We start from the raw sequence: 22,216 nt of genomic DNA, 5'->3' as shown, positions 1-22,216 counted from the left end.
GGCAGTTTTTGACTGTGTCCCAATGAGAGGTCAGACGGACTAAAGGTTTGGTTATGATGAGGTTTTGCCTCCGGAAAGCTCCATAAAGAAATGACCAATTTCTGTTTTTCTTTTCCTCCTCCGCTGCGTTTCTCTCTCCAGAGTAAAAAAAAAATTCCTGCGTGGAAACACTGAGCTCGAACATCAAAAGGAAATGACTGCTGAATATGAGAACTTTTACATAAATTCCACTCTTAATACCACAGCTCAGTGTGCATGCTGGCTGGCTATGGACACACACACACACACACACACACACACAGGTGCAAGTGCACACAGGCAAACTGTACACACACACACACACTTTTCCATGCGGTTAACACAGTGGTAGCATTTTGCGATGGAGGTTTTTCCTCAATTACCAGCTCTGTAAGGGACCTTTCAGAGTGTGTTAGCCCGTCACTGAGGTTAGTGAGAGTGGATACATTCCCAGCACACACTGGTTAATGAGCTAGGGAAGTTTAAGGGCAGGTTTTACAGCTGTAAAGCACTTCATCATGATATTAGACACCAAGTACATATTTTTCTCCTGAATATTCTTGTTTACCCTGATATACACCTTCGGGATGCTTCCTGTATAGGGTTGTCTACAGGGTCAGAATATATACGTTGAAGGGGAACTTCTGTACTCCTCCAGAAGTTCCTCTTCTCACACTGATGAATATTCAAGTTAAAGTTTTTTCTGCTGAGTTTGCTTTTATGAGATATTTGATGCTTTGAAAACAAGGTGAAACGTCACGAGTGACAGCTGAGTCGTGATTGGTCGAGCGTGTGTATCATTGTGTGCTTCAATGGAAACTTGGAAACTCTTTGGACTTGTCAGTGTTATTAGGATTTTGGGGTCTTCATGCCAGGAGAAAGGAGGATCTACAGATCAGTATAGGATCCATCAGTTTTGAATATAAATGGACTGTTTCTCAAATCATGTTCGTCTCTGCCTGTCCAAATGTTTGACCTATTTTTCCGACATGAAATATATCCGGTAACTAGAGCAATGCCACGTGATGGAGGAACCTATGGGGCAGTTGCATCACTCCAATATGACGGATGTCCTGTCAACATGAAGCATGAGGGGACCTTTCCAGTCTCCCAAATAAAACTGGAGTGTTCCCTATGTCTCTCTCTCTCTCCCTCTCTCTCTCTCTCTCTCTCTCTCTCTCTCTCTCTCTCTCTCTCTCTCTCTCTCTCTCTCTCTCTCTCTCTCTCTCTCTCTGCCTCCAGCAGTTGCAATCACTGCGAGTTAGCACCTCGTCATAAGCATTCTTCAGGACATATTAGCACAGGCTTCTCTGACCTATCCAGTTTCAAACCACACACATGCATGTACTGCAACCAAATATGAGCCCACTCCCGCCCTTACACAGTTTGTACAGACGGCCTCTCAACAACAAGTGCCTGGTTTAAAAATAACCTTTGGATCATTAACGATGTGGGACCTGATTGGTTGAGAGCAAGGACATATGACAGGTGTCGGCCAATGGAGAGAATGGAGGACAATGAGGATTGAGTTACCTGCATGTTTGCTGTGTGTGTGTGTGTGTGTGTGTGTGTGTGTGTGTGTGTGTGTGTGTGTGTGTGTGTGTGTGTGTGTGTGTGTGTGTGTGTGGTATTTATATCAGCAGTGAAAGTGTCAGTGCGAGAAGGTCAGGACTCTGGGTAAACACTTGTGCCTGCAGGATCACTGTAACGCCTTGTTAAACATGTGGTCAGTAGCGCATGGGTGAGATTTGACAGCATGGACTCAGAGTCTCGATTCAAACGCTTCAAGATGAACAGAATTAGATTTCTGCCGTTAAGTGACCTCACGGCTCTCTCCTCCTCCTCCCTGCAGCCTGCTGCCTGGAGCAGAAATCAAGACGACCATATTGCACAATTTATGTCAATCCAAATGGAGCAGAAAGGACTTGAGTAGGCGATAAAGTGCATATTTGCCCGGTGCTGTAATATGGTCTGTTGCACAGTGAAACGCTCCCTGAGTGATGTGAAGTCATGCAGGTTATCCAACGGGAGTCCGCTCTTTATATCTCATTCGCTGGGTGGATTCCATGGTGGCACAAAAAAGAGCGTAGCCACAAATCATTTATTGCCGCCGTCTTGTGTTTCATATTCTCAATTGGTTGTCGTTCTCTCTGTCTTCTTATCTTCCCTTCTATTCTTTATTGTTGGATGACGACAGTTGACAAATGTGGGCTCAGATTTCCCAATTAGACTCAGGGGACACTACTTCGTATTGTTCTTAATGCCAAAACGCTCAGATCAACGTCACTCATCATTCAGCATCAGGATCCAACAGGTGCACAACGTGTTTCACCTGGTTAATGAGTCCTGAGACGGTTTCACGACACGGGGTTGTGGCAAAACATCAGTTGTTGCAATCAAGAGCAATTCAGATTGGCTCCGATTGGTTCACAGATCATACGCCGCCCCTCCCGACAGTCGGACCAGCTGATTGAAGAGCCACATGTCGGTTTGGAGTCGAGGCTGAGCTGGGAAATGAGGAATGGTCAAATTTGTTCAGTGGCACGGAGTCAAAATCTGGAGTTTAGCTCTGAACTGAGATCTAAAACCAACCACTATAATGTGGGATCCTGACCCTTTTGCTTAGAAACGTTAATGAGGACATATTTTATACTGTATTTTACAACGTATAACGTGCAGCCTACATTGTGCGTTACATTATCCTATTGAGTAGAAGTAGTGCAACAATTTGTCCAAATCATTTGTTGCTAGTTCCAGGTATGGAGACAGTAAAAAAAAACATGCAGACGAGATTCATGTGAATGAAACGACTCGCTGTCCTCCCACGTCCTCTCTGAAGCTCCTCTGGCTCATCAGCCTTTGTGAAGACAAGGTTTTGACTGTGTCACCTCCTGCTCTTCGACATAGATCACAACACGAGACCAACTGTTGTCGTAAAAAAAGTTTCTCATGTGCCACAGCTGAAGATTGTGGTGGAGAAAGGATGAGACGGGGAGAAAAGTTCAAACAGACAGAACGTGTGGGAGGATTTAACACGGGGGAGACATCGAAACAGACAACCAGACTGAGAGACACAGAGTGGGTGGACGATGGGCTCCCTCAGGAGACGCTCCGTCCAGAACTCAGCTCCTTAACACAGCGTGACCGTACACAAACTCTCAGACACACTGACAAACGCTGACCCCAGGGCCGCGGGTTCAGAGGTTCGACTCATGGTTCCCCCTCCGTGTCCTTTAAAAAAATCTGCACATGACAATTACGGCGAATTTGATTAACAGAGCGAGCGGCACGGCTATCGCTGGGGCCAGTGTATCGTGTTTCACTAGCTGTCATTTATACAGCCACGGGAAGGATGGGGGAGTCCCTTTACTGGCCTGAAGCAGACTTCAAACAAAGCCCAGTGGAGAGAGGGAGGGAGAGGGAGGGAGGGAGGGAGAGAGAGAGAGAGAGAGAGAGCCAAGAGCAAATGAAAGAAGGACGAAAAGAAAGAGAGGAAAAACAATTGCACAAATGAATGAGCAGACAGAGACAATTTAACAAGAGATGTGGGAGCATTCCCCCAGTCATCGCGCGTTGGGTTTCACTTTGGCAGCTCCGTGTGAATAGCCATTAGTTTTCCAAGGCCATCACATTGTACAATTGCTACTATGTCAGGGAGACGAAAAGCCCCCAGTCCGCCCGCGCCTGCGTATGGATACTGTCATGAAATCAGTGCGACCATGAAACAGCCAGACAAACGGTCTGGAAATCAGGCTCAAGTTGTTAACCAGGGGATGGAAGAATGTGAAGCTCTCTGGTGAGACGCTAAATGGTTAAACACCTCGGTGGATTTAACATTCCAGGACAATAGACACACGTGCACAGATATATATGCACACAGACATATTGGAAACAAAAATTACACATTTACACCAAAATATGTGTCTTGTAAAAAACAAAGAAAACAAATCGTTGTTGCACGTTGTTTCTAAGATGTCATGACAGAGTGTAGCGTCTAGATTGCTAAAATAAAGAGGGATACGTCTTTAGCACCATAACAAGTGGGTAAACGCAGGTTTTTTAAACGTGGTAAAAAAAGTAATTGACTCCCTTCCCATTGCCGATCGGAGCTGGAGCCGATAAAAACCCGGAAGTGAATGATTGGATCAATTCCCTTTGCAGACAAAAGCCAGATGTTGGATGATAGTGGGTGTTAGTGGGTTTTTAGATCAGTGGAAATGGGTCTTTATCAGCACACAAACACAGTCAGTCAGTCGGAGTCTTCAGGGACAAGATCTATCCTGTTAGCCCCCCCGCACCCATTCATTTTGATTGGGCCCACTTGCTTTTACGAGCACTCCGACCAAATCCAACTGCTTTATTGGGACCTTTCTTTTCTCTCTGTCTTTCTTTCTCTCTTGCACACTGCACGGACAACCCTCTTCATCCGACGTCTAGCTCTGCTAATAGAAGTCAAATAAAGTAGGACTTTGTGTTACAGCTGTTTAACATTCAGACCCGGGCCCTTGTTTGGCCGCTCGGGGAAGACGGAAAGAAAGCCGAGTTATTTTCCAGTCACATCAGCGTTTGAGTGGCTCGTGGGCCGTGAGTGTTATCAACCTAAACAAATCGCCAAACAGCGGCTCTAATGCAGTCGCGGGGAACGCTGGATTTATTTTTCTTTCAGGGATACAAATGGTTTAGTAATAAAATTTCTGCACAGGCTTTTGGGGCTTAATGGCCACCTCTTGACAAGTGTAAATGAATGGGCAACGAGGCCGAGCGAAGGGAGGTGCAAGGAGAGAGAGAGAGAGAGAGAGAGAGAGAGAGTAGTAGCAGTGAGAAACAAGGTTTGAGATGAAACATGCTGTTCTCGCCTCTGACACACACCCACACACACACCAACACACACCCACACACACAGTCTGCAAGCAATTTCACAGAGCTAGGTATTCTCTTCCTTGTTCAGCAAGACGTTTCATTAATCTACGCAAATGCACTCAGTTGTGTGTGTGTGTGTGTGTGTGTGTGTGTGTGTGTGTGTGTGTGTGTGTTGAAGTCGGCTGTTACAGTGTGTTGTGGTCTGGCAGGGATGGTTGATGGAAATGTGCTGAGTCGGGGCCATGAGGAAATGCAGCTGTTGAACAAAACGGGCTCAGCAATGAGTTTGTCTTTCTCTCGTTCTGTCTCTGTTTCTTTACCCCTGCATCCCTCTGTGGAAATAAAGAATCACTGTGCTTTAATGCTCCGCTTTTACAGGTGCTCCCCTGTTTTGTATGTCTATTTTGAAATCTGTGTGTGTGTGTGTGTGTGTAGCGGTCGATTTAAGTGTCCCCGTCCCTGGTGAATTTGATGGAAATCAAATCCATGCTATCGGGCAGTGTTTACGTGACCTTGGCTCTAATTAACTACTTCAGATCCATTCAATTCATCCTCTGTGATGGACTAGTCCCGACTGAATGGGCGGTGCTGAAAACGTATTAAACCCCCCCCCCCCATTTCCTCTTAGTGTAGGCAGATCAAAATCTATGAGTCTGAGTTTTAAAGGGATGATAATGTGATTAAAGTTGCATGTTATTTATTCCAGTGATCTTATCTCAGTGTATCTTAAAATGCATTTAGATTTAATGGTTTAGTTTTAAAAACTTTGTATAAAAATACAGTTAAGAGAACTGTTTTCAACACGTTAAAGAAAAATAAATAAAATAATCTTCTTTAAAGCATCAACTTCAGCAGAATCCGAGGCTGTGAGGTGGAGAAGAAGGGTTGAGTGTGTGTGCACAACAGACGAGAGCTAACCCCCCCCCTCCGACATGGCTTCCAGAGTATACATCTCAAGTTTTCGCCTGCACATGCATGTAAATCCCTGCACGTTTTAATGGCAGGCTGATTATCAACAAGTCCATTGTTCAGCGTCTTCTCGACATCTGCTCTCTGTCCATCCGCAAATCTGCACGTCGGCCACCACACAAAAAATGTGCACGCATCTGTATATCAAGCAGGAAATCATGTCCCGCTGCGAAATACAAATCCATATCAGATATGATCACACATTCAGTACAGTCCCAGTTGGACATCTGGTCTGTACTCTCACTCTCCTCCTCGTTGCTCTCTTCCTTTCCTTTCCTTTCCTTTCCTTTCCTTTCCTTTCCTTTCCTTTTCTTCTCTCCCGCTCTCTTCTCTCTGTAGTGAGTCTGTTTCAGTGACTTCTCAGATGTTCCCAAGCTAAACTTGCCTTTTCAAATCAACCTTGTAAACACAACTGTAATGAGTGGACACAGAAGAAGTGGAGGGTAAATTCTCACTTGCTCCCATATTTGATTTCAGCCATCGAGCAAAAGCCAGTTTTGAAATATGGGCCTTACCTAGAAAAATAAATGGACTGTGTCAAAAAAAGATTCAGTGCTGCAACTCAATAATTTCTCATTAGAGAGATCTGTAAACACACACGCACACACACACACACACACACACACACACACACACACACACACACACACACACACACACACACACACACACACACACACACACACACACACACACCACTGCAGTGTGCATGGTTCGTGATTCTGGAGAAACACAAATACACACAGATCTAAATGGCTAATGTCAATGTCAGCGTGGAGTGTAAAGAAAATCTGTCGGTAACACCCACACACACACACACACACACACACACACACACACACACACACACACACACACACACACACACACACACACACACACACACACACACACACACACACACACACACACACACACACGCCACGGAAAATAGACTCCTTGCTGTCACGTCTTTTTATGTTCAGCCAAGAGACACATAGCGAGAAACTGAGGCTGACATTTCCAGTATGTTATGAAGTGAGAGAGCAAAATAAACATAATAAATAGTGGGATTGACATCATGTGTCTGCTCCGGAGCGCCAATGTGAAAAAATTAATGCCTGGGGGACAGTGTGACGCTCAGTCAAGAAGAGCTGACTGAGAGACACTGAACAGCTCATTGGGAAAAGGGCTTATTTTTCCCTTGAAGACTATTTAACCATAAGAGGTAGCGACTCCCACTGAACTGCTGCCTGATTTATGATTTATACGTCTATTTTTTGAACTTGTATCACAACAATGTGACGGGTTCTTATTTTTATCTGAAGGGTCAAAGTGCAGGTGCCCAAGGAGGATCTCTGGAGGCACCTGAAGCCTCTCTGGTCTCTGTCCAAGCTCCAGCTCTGACCTTTCAGAGGGCTCAGTGGGTTTTTCTGTCGGTTCCAGGGGCCCGGCTGAAAACCAAAAGGCCACAGGGCTTTTGCAGTCACGACTCTGTCTACACCACTGAGGACATCTTTTTTGAACAGATATTTTCCCCTCTATTTTTAGGAAAGGTCTCCGTCCACACGGAGGTTGTTTTTAAAAAATATCTCCAGACGAGAACACAAAAACAAAATACTCAAAAGAGCATGCTGGGCCAGTCGGTGGCGATCAAGGCGACATGGACATTCCGTCAAATACCAGAGAAGAACACTATTTATTATGATATGAGACAAATGTGCAGTGATGCTAAATTTAGCTGCAAACTTGTAATTAGAGCGAGCAGGGATAACTGAACCGAGAGAAACCTCCAGTGTTGTTGTTTCTGGTGTTCACTCATTTCACAAGGCAACAGTGTGAAGTAAGCTGTGATGTCATCGTTTCCCATTTGGGAAACTGTTTGTAAAAAATCTCAGTTTTATTGGAAAAGCCTTCCCTGATTTTATTTGAGTTTTAATTCCCCAGATTCTCTTTTCACTTTTATTTGTTCCATGTTGAAAATGTTGATTTAATGACTAGACCATTTAAATTTGCTGCCATTATAAACCACTTTATAATGAGGATTTTGAAAAGTGCCCTACAAATTCAGTTTATTATTAATTAATGATAATTATTAATATTATATTATAAGGTCAAAACGACACTATTTCCAAAGTCACATTTACATTAAAATCTGGACCATTGAAAACAGCCACATGATTACATTATATTATCTCCAGACTTATTTATGAATTCAGAATTTGTCCAAAATCAGTCCTTTGAGGACACTGCTTTCTGTCTTCATTGTCTTTTAAAGATACCCTTTAAAAAAATCAAAGTGTGTGTGTTGAAGTGTGTATGCTCAGATGTGTGCGTGTCGGTGTGTGTGTTGATCCAGAGCTGTGTGTTACTCCAAATGGGACAGAGACTCCACCTCTCACCTTTTTCGAACCACAGGAAAACAGGGAGGAAGGAAAGACGATGTGTTGAATGTGTGAGATAGACAAAACAGGAGAAACGACAAGAGGGAAAGGAGGGAGTCGAGAAAAGGGGAGAAACACTGAGAGCGTTGAAAGATTCCTAACAGCCATCCGAGGCCCTGGATGTTTATTTTCCCTAATTATGCATATGAGCTGTAACGCGATACGCTGTGCTGTGGGAATGCCACAAAACTAATTATGGTGTAACTCCGATCCTAATTAGCCCATAAACACACAGACACAGACACACACTCAACACGCATGCTCACACACGCAGTAAAACCCGTGTCTCTATTACAAACTGCTCAAAAAGCTGTTAGTGTAGCTCTTACTGTCGCACACAGACGCACCGAGCTGCCTCATTTACAGTTTACAGTTTAAACGCTGGCTGTGGTATTCGGCGTGGTCGTTAATGGGAGACCGTAAAGCTCACGGCTGCCGTTTTAGGTACGTACAGAAGACTGGAAGCGCCTATAAGCCCACGTTATGTGGACATCTGATACACGAGTGTCTAGACGATCCGGTGCAGATTTGGTTTTTTCTCTCTCTTTGGGAATCCTCAAATCAAAACGTACAGTACGGGAAGTCAAAACATGTGAAAGTCCAAACGAGACATTTTAGGTTTATTCTAACGAGATTAATAAATCAGCATCACACAAAAAAAAAAACACTCCTGTAGCTCATATTTCCTCATGTAACGTTCATGACATAATAATTAAACATGTCCTTTTAAATGACCAAACATCAGATTTGTGTCAACTGGGGCATATTTTCTTAATTTCCCCTCTGACGCTACGTGTGAGACATGCTCCACTTTTTCAGTCCCCGGTATGTCACCGTATCTCTCCTCTCCTGTTCCAGACATGAGTCCAGTGTAAACCAGGCATGACAGACACTCTATACTCCCGTGTACGGTTGCTGACTTGGCCTCAGCTACACTCTGATGTTCAAATCACTGGTAAACGATACGCGCACTGGTCCATACCTTGATTTCCAAACACCGTGCGCAATATTTATGTCGGTATATTTTGCGAACCTATGAGTGTGGATGGTGTAAATTACTGATCAGCACGCAGTGTTGTATGTTTAGTGTAGAATCTTAAGGTAAAACTGTAAAAATCAGCTGAAGCTTGTTGTGTATTTGTTGCTTATCCCAGCAAACCTCCCATGTTGTGAGTGTGCACATTTCTTTTGTGCTCTTAAATCCAAGTTGACTCCACTTCCAGGCCACAATGCGCCGTAAACTCAAATTAAATGTTTTCAAGAGGTGCTGGATTCACTTCAGCTAAAAGCATTTTTTTTTTTTCTTCTAACAAATCTAATTCATTTGAGTGGATTATCTTCATCAGTCGTTATCCCATCTTAAGACCCAACGCATGTAAAGAAATATAGCACCATAAGGTTTGCAGAAAGCCAGATTGGGTTAGATTAGACGCAAGTCATTCAGAAAGGAGCACGAGGTGTGTAACTCTACCCGACCCCCGGCTCTCAGCTTCAATTTAAATGAAAAACGCTGCGAGCACAAGCCCCTCCGTGCACAACCCCGACTCTGTAAGGGAAGAACTCAGGCGAAACACCTTAAGCCTCTTTCAAACAAATTTGCCCAAATCAAAGTGGCACTTATGAATAATTACACCGGGTGTTTTTATGTTGGAATAAGAAGGAAAACAACAATTAACCGTGAAAGTTTTCCCCCTTTTTTCAGCTGCGCCTCCTCCTCCTCCTCCTCACGGGCAGCTCTGTCGGGGTGTATGTGCCCTGATAGCTTGGGGAAGTATCTATTTACTTAGTGATTAGGACAATTTGACTGTCGTGGGCTCGTAAACTCAAACCATTCACTGCAGCAGATTGGCCCAGACAACATCATCAAGCCACAACGTGAAATACAGACACACATACATGGACGAGTACACACACTCACACAGGCTGAACCCTGCTCTGCTCAACAAGCCCCTCATCTGGATTTCTGTCTGTCTTTTCTTCTTTTTTTTTCTCCGTGTTACCCTCAAACTTAAATAAACCTTCACATATAATTACGGCCAATTCTGTATATTTTCACGTCCATTTCCTTGAAACACTCAGAACGATAGACCTCTGAGAGCCGAGCTGAGCCGAGCGTCCTGATGAGCGAACAGCGCACACATGCTTCTCCACTCGGGGAAGAAGTGAAAGAGCGTCTTTTATTGATTCAGAGGTAAAAAAAAAGTTAAGAGCAACATTAGTCGCTCTGTCCTTCGCCCCACGTAGCAGCCGCTGTGTATTTGGTTTGTGCGAGAATGCTGTTCATGTGATCTGCCGCCGCCGCGCAGTGATGAAAACATTATCAGAGTCAATATTATGAGTGAGAAAAAGGTCCTCTTACGCAGAATGTGGTATTGTGGTCACATCTTGATGTCTCACTCACGTTAAGTGCCAGAAGTGGTAAAAAGGGAGGCATCGCAAAAGTCAAGTTAAACACTCAATCTGGAATCGAGTTTGGCGCCACCTGTGACCTTCTGACCCCAAAAATGCGTGCACGTGCACGTGCCCACGCACAGGCACATGTGACGGGAAGTTGTTTTACATTACTGGAAAAACTAGGCAGAATAATAGTCAAAGTAGTTTCTTATATTTTGGATTTCCACAAAACTTGGTAGAGTGTGGATCCCTATCAGTGGGACGATCCAGGATTTTGTTGTTCTTTGTATTTTTGTATAAGAATTTCCTCAGGATTTCACTTTATTGCAACATTTTCCTTGAAATACTTGCTAATAACGCTTGGATCTTGATGAACAAAATCTGGCATGTTTTAGGTTGTGCTGCAGCAAACCAATAGAGGGCAATGGGAATCCTCTTTGGTGACCTTTGACCCTGAAGGGAAGACCACAGGTAGATCCACAGCTATTCTCTAAAGGAGATAAGTTGTCACCTCACATTTAAGTCACATTTATAATAACACATAGGTGGCATTGTTTATTTATAGATACTACTCTGTGTGTGTGTGTGTGTGTGTGTGTGTGTGTGTGTGTGTGTGTGTGTGTGTGTGTGTGTGTGTGTAGGGGGTGAGATCTGGTCAGTGTCCCTATGGCCAGAGAAGGATGCAAGTAATTATCAATTCTCCAAACACTACTTTGCCCTATTTAAACATATTACATGCTCCTCACAGCCACCGCATGGCAGCTTCTTATTCACTACAACCTGTGAACTCACACACACACTCCACACACACACACACACACACACACACACACACACACACACACACACACACACACACACACACACACACACACACACTGCACTTGCAAGCTGACTGCAATTAACCAATCATCATCACCGTATTCATGGTCGTCATCATCATCATCCAGACAGACGTGAGCAGTGCACACACACACACCCACACACACCTACACGCACACACACACACACACACACACACACACACACACACACACACACACACACACACACACACACACACACACACACACACACAGAGGGTGCATGCCACAGATCCACAGTGAGTGAGTTTACACGACTGCTGTTTGTGTAACTTTCACTTCATTCTCTGGAGGTTAATCTGTTTTGTAAACTGATGCTGGTTCAATCCCCTCATCATCTGACCTGCGCTCAACAATTCACTCTGTATCAGAATATTGATCCATGTCAGGAAAGAACACACGATGCATTTGTTATATTTCTTTATTGATGCTGGTGTATTATTTATCACAGAAGGATTATACAGGTTATTTTTATGCAGGACATTTAACAGGACTCCTTCAAAAAATGCTGCTTCCATATTCCTTCCATTATCCTGAATTTAAACTTCTAAAAGTAGATGTTTGACCTCTAACTGTTTTATTTACAGGCCAATAAAGTGACTCACACATACATTCTCTCAAAATCAAAAGTATTTCTTCTAAAACTTTATTTAATCAGGAAGGTGTCAGTCTAGAAAATGAGAAAATATGCATTTGTACTTTTGCATGAGAGTGTAGAAGAGGACTCGGTTATATCTCCTTCATGTGAAATGGACATCTGGCCTTTAGGACAAACTAAATTTTGAATTTAAAAAAACGAAACCCTCATTACAAAGCATAAAATCATTTGATATTCTAGTAACTGTGGCAAATGATGTGACGGAACACATTCTGGACTGGAAACCCGTCTGCTTCTCAAAATGACATTTCCACTGTTTCGTTTTTATAAAATCCTTCAAATGCCTCGTGGCCTAACTGTTGGCAGAGCCGCTGAGCTTTATTACCTTAAAATGTTGCTCGTGTATCATCACTTTCTGAGAGACGAGGGGCAGCAGCTGGAGCCCGGACTGGGCGAGCGGCTGATTGATAGGCGGGCTGCATGCTAACGTGTTAGGCAGGAATGTGTCACGCGAAAGGCAAAGGCCAAAAGGCAGACGCTGCGCTCCGCCACACCGTCCTGCCCACGGCTCTGACAACCGATCTATCTGCACACAGAGAGGGAGAGAGGCTGATTAGTTTAAGAGGGCCTGAGGGCTTCATTACAATATCACAACAAACAATTATCATGTCTCTGGAGGGACGGGGAACACATATGCTAAACACACCAGCAGCCTCACACACAAACATTTTTTGTAACGCACTCCATGTGAAAACTACACACGCAACGCTCACTTCTTTTAGGATCAGCATTTCACACCCTGAAAACACAAATATAAACCTTGACTCTTTTTTTTTTCTTTCTCCTCGTTCATACGACAGGTGGTTTATGAAGTGTAAAAAAGAAAAGAAAAAGCAGTATAAAAGAGGTGAGAGGTTTTCTGCTCTTAACCTTCACTTCCTGTTGTTCCTTTGTCTCTGGGGAAATTCTGTGGACTCATTAAAAACCTGTGAATTTTATTGTTAGTGATAAAAAGACATTCAGCATCTCGAGCTTCACATTAACACGGAATCTACTTTAAATCACTGACATCAGAACAACAACAGTTCTTAGGCTGTGGATATAAATACAAATATAGCCAAAAGTTCAAAACAACTGAATGTGGAAAATAATATTCACTTAATTATCCATTATTATGACAGTTAAGCTCATGTGATTTTTGGAGGTAACGGTCATTTGGAATGAAAATCGTATTTACTGTGAGAAGAATTGCATTTGGAAAGAAATGAAACACTCTGGTTAGCGTTCTGTGGTGAGCGGCTGCCCAGACAAAGAGCCGGTGTTCGGTTGCATCGCAGTGGCCTTTGCTCAATACTTACCACACACACACACACTCGCACACACTCGCACACAGTCGCACACACTCGCACACAAGCTGCTGTAACCTTTTGCTCATTCCCCAAGCAAAGGTTACGTCCCACACACCACTTAACTGTCATTTGTGGGAGCCAGACGAGAACAGCTCATTCATAAATCCATGCAGCCGATACAAATCCTCATAAATAAGGTTTATAATAATGTGTATCAATGATGAAATTCAGTGGTAACAAGATAACTCCATTTAGGCCACATCAGTGATTTGCTGTTAATCGTAAATGTGTTTATTGTCACATTACTTCTTTTTTGCCATAAATATATTTAATTAATTCACGATGATTAATATGTTTAATCTTTTCCCCCCAAAATATACAAATATACATATTTTACCGAGTTTATTATTTAGTTCTTACAGTGTAAATATTCAAAAGCAATAAATAAGAAATCAGTACTGAAACACACACACACACAGATATGTAGAGAGAAAGTAATATTTTTATTACTGCTGCTACAAAGCTTGGAAAATGTGAGAATTTTTTTTTTCAATGTGTGAACAATGAAATGAAACTCCTGCCTTTTATTTGAGTAATGACACATAATCACCAGAGCTGCGGCCGTGCAGAATATTTCTGTGCCATCATCAGCGTACTAATTATTCACCTGACTAACAGCAGCCCAAATGTATTAAAGGTTAGTAACACACTCATTACTTGTCAACAATGTCCAGAGCTCTTGTCAACCTGGTGATTAATGACCCCCACACTTAGACAATATTGTTTTAACATGATTTTCTAATAGAGCAACTTGAACTGCCAACAACACGCAAGAACAAAAACGGAGAGAGAGTCGTCTTTGGATGAAACCCAGAACATCGACACTTCTGCGAGGACAAAACACAGACACTGAAAAAGCAGCTCTGTGTGCAACAAATTACTGGTTATTGGCCTTCTCTGCAACAACTCACATTTTTGGGGGGTGTTTTTCATTAAGTGCATGTAATTGAATATTAGCAGTGCTCTTTTTTTCTCCTGCCTGTGAATAGCTTTTCTGCTGACACGACAAAAATGCACATATAGAGTTTGACAATAAGAGTTTTTGCTTTTGTTCCTGAAATGAATTTTCCATATAACACCGGTGTCAAATATCAAGGCCAATGTGGCGATTAAAATGAAAATACAGATTCACTTATTGATGCAGCTTATTTGTATTTTTAGATAGTCCTCATAACAGGAAGATTCCCACACGCCAAAACATTTAAATCAAAATTTAGGCCAGAACCTAGTTTTTTTCCCCCCTGTGGCAAATATCACTTCTTCACAAGTGTTTGAACCTGCTGGACACATCGTCAGTGCACATGCTGCAGATCAACTCACCACCCGAAACAGAATCTAAACAGGGCAGCACACATCCACACACTAGAGTCCTCCCAGCATCATGGACACTGGAAAGGTATCACTGTCTGTTTCATCTGCAGTGAATTAACAGCTACAGAGTTTCAAGGCTGAACCCGGCCTCATCCTATTTAAAATATGCTCTGCTTGTGCCTCTGCGAGTGTGTGTGTGTGTGTGTGTGTGTGTGTGTGTGTGTGTGTGTGTGTGTGTGTGTGTGTGTGTCCAAGCGGTTGTTGAAAATCATGCTTTGTTTCACTTGCTGTCATTAATCTAGTTGTAATTTAATTTGATTTAGGCACACAGTATGATATCTGTACTTGTTTGCATATAAATGCTCTGTCAATAGCGTGTGTGTGTGTGTGTGTGTGTGTGTGTGTGTGTGTGTGTGTGTGTGTGTGTGTGTGTGTGTGTGTGTGTGTGTGTTCCACAGCAGTGTAGGGTGTTAAAGGCGTTGGTTGGGGGGGGCTCAGCAGGGACTGCAGCATGGAGTCTTAATTCAATTTAAAGCTCTGTTTTGACAGGAGTTAAGAGTTAGCTGTGAAGGTAAGAAAGCTCGGTAGTCTGCACCGTCTAGATCAGAAACACACACTTGTACCCATGCACACATGCGTCTACACACACACACACACACACACACACACACACACACACACACACACACACACACAAGGACAAACTCAATGCATCGCTGTCAAACGTTGCAACAGCGACCATTCCCATCATCTGTTAAGAAAAGACGATTCCAATAAGTATCTCACACATGAAGCAGTCAGCTCATGTTCAGCACAGACCTTCAATATAATGAAGTCCCCACCTTTTTCCATTGTATTACCAGTGTTGGTTTCATAACTCTGCCCGGATCTAATACTGCCTAATTTGATCCAGAGGGATGGATTTAAATAACCAGCAAATACTCATTTTGCTAATAAGTGCCTCGAGGAATGAGCCGCGGCGTTTTCGGCCATAAAACGCTCGGCGGTAAAAGCTAATAGCAAAACCACAAATTAATAAACTCAAACGAGACAGCTATTGTCTCTGTCTGCCCTAATTACACATATCTTGGTGTGTGTGTGTGTGTGTGTGTGTGTGTGTCAGTGTGTGTTTGTTGTTCTAAGTATATTCATGTGTGGAAATGTGCGGGCTCCCTGGAGACAGAAAGCAATATGTTAGAGATTTGCATAGAGCTGGGAGAAATATACAGTATATTCAAATTTTGTATATTATTAGTCAATCTCCCATAAGGGGCAGGTAAATAGGTAAGGATGCAGCCTAAAGGGAAAGTGATGCATGCTAGTGTGTGTTTGTGTGTGTGTGTGTGTGTGTGTGTGTGTGTGTGTGTGTGTGTGTGTGTGTGTGTGTGTGTGTGTGTGTGTGTGTGTGTGTGTGTGTGTGTGTGTGTGTGTGTTGGCATATCAGAGTCTGAAATGATGTGCTGCTGTGTGTGTTTTGCAGCCTGTTTTGCGGTCACATGCATGTCTGTATGTGTGGTATCAGGACTGTGTTTCAACTCCGTGTGTGTGTGAGAGAGAGAGAGAGAGAGAGAATTACATATGGGGACACAGAAATAAGCAAGAAATAGACGGACGCAGGGAGAAGTGATTGCAGTATCCTGGTAGGCAGGCAGGTTGTGGGGGCCTATCTATTTCATGTCTTCCCTTCCCATCGACTGGTTTCCTGCCATTGATCAGAACAACCCTGCTTCTCCTCCCCCTACAGCCACTGATGGACAGAGGGAAACCCGATCGTGGAGTGAGGAGTCGAGGAGTGGAGGTTCATGGGGGTAACGTGGTGGGGGAGGAAGGAGAAGAGAAGGGTAAAGGCATCAGTGCCGTCTGCAGCCTCCTCTGTCAACAGCGCAGAGAACCCTGCAAAGAGCCACATCATAAGTGGAGTATCTTATTCTGCCCTAATCTAATTTCCCCATTCCTCTTGGCTTTACTGTAAAATGAAAAGATCATCTAACTCCGTGTGTGTGTGTGCATGTGTGCATGTGTGTGCACGTGTGTGTGTGTGTGTGTGTGTGTGTGTGTGTGTGTGTGTGTGTGTGTGTGTGTGTGTGTGTGTGTGTGTGTGTGTGACAGAGACTGAGTCAGGGAGTTTGTTAGTGGAGCAGTGAGAGTGAGAGAGTGTTTTCTGTGGAACAGATGTTGGTGGAGTGTCAGTCACTCGTATCATGGGGACCCTGTTTGCCGTAGCACCCTCAGAGCCATAACATAGCCCCCCCCCCCAACCACCCACCCACCCACCATTCCCATTTTCTTCCTTCCTCTGCGCTCGCACACATCCACACGCTGGGATTTTGAGCGGCAGTTGCGCTGCAGCTCTCGCTTGCTGGGGGGGGTCATCACCCCGTCCATCTGTTCCTGATCGGCCCCCCGACGTCGAAAGGCGGTCGCCTCACAAAGTCTTGTCCCTTGAACCCGAGAGACGGGAGAGTCAAAAATAAATTGTAAATCTGACTTTGAATTTCTCTCTTCTTCGAGGCAGTTTAAAGTTTAGAGCTCGACACATAAATGTAAAACATTAGAGGAGAGAGACTCCACTGTGCATCGGGGTCAAACGAGCTGCTCAACACAGCTGGGGGCCTGGCAGCAAGTTTTAAATCTGGCTCAACAGGTCCTCTGAGGCTTCGACAGCCGAGGAAGCTACGTGTCACCAAACAGTCGGCTGCAGGACAGTAGAGATAAAATGTCCTCTGTCCGCTGCAGCATCCGTTCACCAGTGTTACTACCAACAAATCTGTAGGTCTGCTTCTGTCTGTTTGACGCTGAATAGAATAAACATTCACACAAATAGATAATAATAATAATTCTAACGCACTCATGTTTGTGTTTTTTACACAATCATTTATTTTTCTAGAGGACAGGACCAGATTGAAGTGAAATGTGTCCTGGGGTAGTTTTTTGTTTTTGTGTGGTTTCAGTTTAATAGAGTTTGATTAAGTTGCAAAAATATTAAGTCCAAAGGAAATCATTGTGCTGTTTGCGGCCAAATAATTCAATATAAATAAACTTGTATTTAATTGAATTGGAAATATTTTCAGATTTTGCCCCCACAATATAATTTACCCAAAGAAAATGTTTTTATCAGAAATTGTAATATTTTATATTTAACGCAGTTTAGATTGCGAGAAGCAGATTTTATCCATTTCCAAGACTTTTATATAAAACATTGTTAACATATAAATTCATTTTCATCTACATCAGAATATTTACTCTTGCAGGAAATCGACGAACGTCTGATTCTGAGCTTTTCGTGTTATCTGCTAAATATTCATGCTCAACTGTCTCGTTCGTCTGCAGCTTCCCGTTACGAGAGGGAGAATCTCCCCCCAGTTAAAATGCAAAACAACTGGCTCCATTTCATATTGCAGAAGTATTTCTGATCGTTGGACGATGATGATGATTTATAGAAAGTAATAGGAAACTGTGATCTGAGGATTTATTTCTGTTTTGGCAACAAACAGTCACGAACATAAAGCTTCACATGCTCATGTTACTATAGATCCATTACAGTAAATAAGTAAGTGGTTCCCGTTTTCCTTTTAAATGTTTTACATATTCCTCATGATTTAATTCTGCCAACACAATGAACAATATATTAATATTTTCCCATTCTTTAATTTTTCTGTTTCTCTCCTTCTCTCTCACACACACACACACACACACACACACACACACACACACACACACACACACACACACACACACACACACACACACACACACACACACACACACACACCGGTTAAACTTTATCTCACAACGATTTCTTTCTCCTTCTCAGCTCTTACATCTCATAGCAGAACCTCGGGTCAATACTGCAACCCGATAGGCCCACACAGTCTGGTCCCTAAACCCCTGTAGGCTCCCACCTCCAGAGCCACACCAAACAAATCATTCACCTCTGGACTGCGGCACAGTCGCAGTGCAGGAAAAAAGAAAAAGAAAAAAGCGGGGGGGGGAGTTGTTAAGAGGAGACATGGTGATGAAGTTAAATTAAGCGTGGTAATTCCTCGTTCCTGTATCAGGCCTGCGGTTGGCATGAGATGTGGCGATAAGGATTGCATGGTGGCCGTCCCGCAGTGTTGTTAAATGCTCCGGTGACGCCTGCGTGGCACCGGATGTTGCGATGAAACAACTCGATGTAAAAAGCTGTGAGACGGTGGAGGCTTTAGTTTACGTTCGCTGCAGATTGTTAGCATGTACGTGGAACTCGAGCGTAACAGCAGCACGACGTCACTTTCCTGCAAAACCGCAGAATGTGAGCGCAGGTGTCGGCACCTTTCAACACAAGGCTGTGTGTAACCTTCAAGTTAGACATCGGTAGTAACTTGTTTCATGTTAGTATTCATGACATTTAGCCTTATTTCATTACTCTGAAACAATACAGTCGCTCAGATGTGTTTTTGACCTGCGGCAGTCGGGGGGGGGAAACCAGAAAGACAAATGCTAAAAACCAGTAAGTGTTCATTTTTATCTACAGAGGAAATCTCCAGCAGATGTGAACGCATTCATCACAGTGACTGATCTCCTCTACTTGCCCGTTTCGTTTGGCTGAGCTGCCGTCGTGTCTCTGCGCTCAAGAGCTGGGAAACGCGGATCCAGAGAGGCTTTTTGGGGGGATTATTATGGGCTGTGAGGAGGAACAGGCTGGTAGAGGCCGAGATCTGGGTAAAGTGGTGCGAGATAAGTGGATGTGCAGGGCTTGAAAATGGGCTCCGCGCTGTAAATCCAAGCAGGATGGGAGGATGGAGAAGATGAGCCGCGGACGGCCTGTTTCCCCCCCGATATAAATGACTGTATATGTATCTGTGATAAATGATTGCTGAGGGCCACACTGTATGCGGGTGTGCATCTGAACATATGGCGTGTGTGTAACTGTAGACAATACAAAAGATACACACATGTGTTGTATGTATTAGGATTTCAGTTAAGTTATTTATGACAAACTTCAGTTTCTTGCCATAAATTTGCTTCAAGGACAAAACGCGGTCGTCATCTCCGGTTTTAAAAAATCTGATTTCACAGTGAAAACAAAGCCGCGGCCGAGGTAACTGATAGCAGTCAATCTGATGAGACTCTGTTGTTTATGAGCTGTGATAAAAACACAACACACACACTCTCTCTCTCTCTCACACACACAGACACACACACACACGTAGAGAATGCACAAACAAATTGCCCGAGGTGTTCGGTGGTGCCTCCTCAGTAGTTTATTCCCACTCTGCTCAGCTAATAGAGTCAGATAATGAATTTACTCCCAGTCACCAAAGCAGTTTTTAATAAAAGGCAGATTCCCTCTCTCCGAGTGTTATTGCCAGCAGTGTCCTTCCCACCTCCGAGACCTGCAATTATACCCTAATGGCATTATGCTGTCTCGCTAACAGTTATTGGCATTAAAACTGCTTGTACAGTAAATGCAAAGTTATTATTTGCAAACCTCTGAGTGAATGTATGAATAAATTCACGTCAAGTATATTTTTGGAGACATTTCATATTACACACAGGCTGAGATTGTCTGAGAGTTAAATGTGAAGACAGTGCGAAGGCTGCGTATTAGTTAGAAACTTGAAGCGGATTTATTGTAGCCAATCTAATTTGCTTTAAATTAAACCCTTAACCCCTTGCCCATATATTAACTGAGTGTATAAATGGATTACAGTGTGTTAAGGCACCTACGCTGTGTTGGTCACTGGTGGAAAACGAGACATTTTACTGTGTAAATAAATGATTTAATGCATTGAAACCTTTTCCCTTAATTCACCCTGAGAAACTTCACAAAAACCCCAGGTTATGTGAAGGAAATTAGATGATTTCATTTTCCGTGCTTTGAGAGAAAAAAAAGGAAGAAAAAAAAGCAGCAGCTGTCGTATTTGTAGGAGTTAATAAATGTCATGGGCAGAAATTGAAGTTTTATGCCCATGACCGGTGTACACACCCAGAGCGAGGCTGCCGTACAGCAGCAGAGGAGGAGAACATACTGGGCTCACTGTGTTCTCTGCACCCCGACGGCAGAAAGGTTGCAAACACACGCCGACCGTAAAACAAGCTGCTTCCTAATTATTATTTCGTCATCTCCTAAATTTATTTTCTCACTTTTCTTTTTACTACAGTGGGATTTTCAAATGTAAACATGTTTGTTCCAATTAATAAAAAAATCCCACCTGGAGCAACTTCAACTAGGTTTATTTAGTTTCTGTTCATTTACAGAAATATTAAGACGTGAATCCATTTATCAAATAATGAATACGAATATTTCTAACTTTTGCATGAAGTCGGATGAAGATACATTTTGAATTGATGGAACCTAAAAAAAGATAAAACACAAGTTTGTTTAATTCCTCTGCAGCCACATTTTATCTTTAGCCTCATTTACCAGCTCATCAACAGATCAGCTGATTAAAAATATATGACATTAATGTAGAGTATTTATATTTTTTTGTTTTTCTCTCTAATTTAACAGTCCTGCAAATGTGTGTGTCTCCGAACCACACACTCCCCCTCGTCTTCGTCAAACAAGGAAACACTCCAATAACTGATCTAATAACTAGGGCCTGCAATAAATCACTAATAATTTACAGAAGATCCCTTTAACAGCTTTGGGCCGTGCATCACTCAGACCCCCGGGTCCCCATTCATCGTCCTCTCCGCACTAATGCAGCACTAATGCAGTGAACGGAGGGCTTGTTTTTATTAGCTAGTGTCCCACTGTTTGGATAATCTCTCGATTTACCAAAGCCCCTCGTTGACAGCTCTGCTTGTTGAGCCCCGAGCCCCTACAGGTGTCCAAACACCAGCTAATGGAGCCAGCATGGGTTTTCAGGCCAGAGACAGAGAGGGACGCACACGGGAGATATATGCACTCCGTTTTAATAAACGCAGAGATGTTTTCAACGCTGTGCAGCATGTGAACCACAAACCCCTTTGTCACAAATTCATCATGAGGGTAGTTTTTTTGGGTAAAATCTCACTCTAGACTTCACGGCACAAGCCCAGAGAGACGTCATATTAAGGGGAAATTTGGAAAAAAACAAAATAATGTACTATCTAGTTCGTCTTCCACACCGGCTGCATAGCAATCACAGCATGTCAAACACAATTAGGCCTCAACTGCAGCATGTGGATGAGTAACATGTGGCCGGACTAATAAAGCAAGAGCATCACTACTGTGCTGACGTTGATGATAACATGGGAAACACATTGGGGATTTACGCATTTGTCTGTGCTTTCTCCACTAAATACAATTATTTTGTAATGTAAAGTTAATTTCTAGTCTGTGCACTTTTTCCGTTGATGCAGCGTGAAAAGAGGCTTGCAAACAGAGACAGAAAATTCTTTGCA

The 22,216-nt window shown here is 43.2% G+C and overlaps 1 long non-coding RNA gene across 1 annotated transcript in view; it reads right to left on the bottom strand.

Annotated features, from left to right (window-relative positions):
- Positions 1-11,934: 11,934 nt before the first annotated feature.
- The window catches only part of LOC118118871, a 44,122-nt gene continuing 33,840 nt past the window's right edge, over positions 11,935-22,216 (bottom strand). The window contains exon 3 of the long non-coding RNA XR_004698010.2: positions 11,935-12,711. This is a non-coding gene — a long non-coding RNA (uncharacterized LOC118118871). The remainder of the gene's footprint in view (positions 12,712-22,216) is intronic.

The sequence above is a fragment of the Hippoglossus stenolepis genome, chromosome 12 (genome assembly GCF_022539355.2).
Source record: "Hippoglossus stenolepis isolate QCI-W04-F060 chromosome 12, HSTE1.2, whole genome shotgun sequence".
NCBI lineage: Eukaryota > Metazoa > Chordata > Actinopteri > Pleuronectiformes > Pleuronectidae > Hippoglossus > Hippoglossus stenolepis.
The sequence above is the reverse complement of the archived record's forward strand: the minus strand, read 5'-3'. Positions and strand labels throughout refer to the sequence as shown.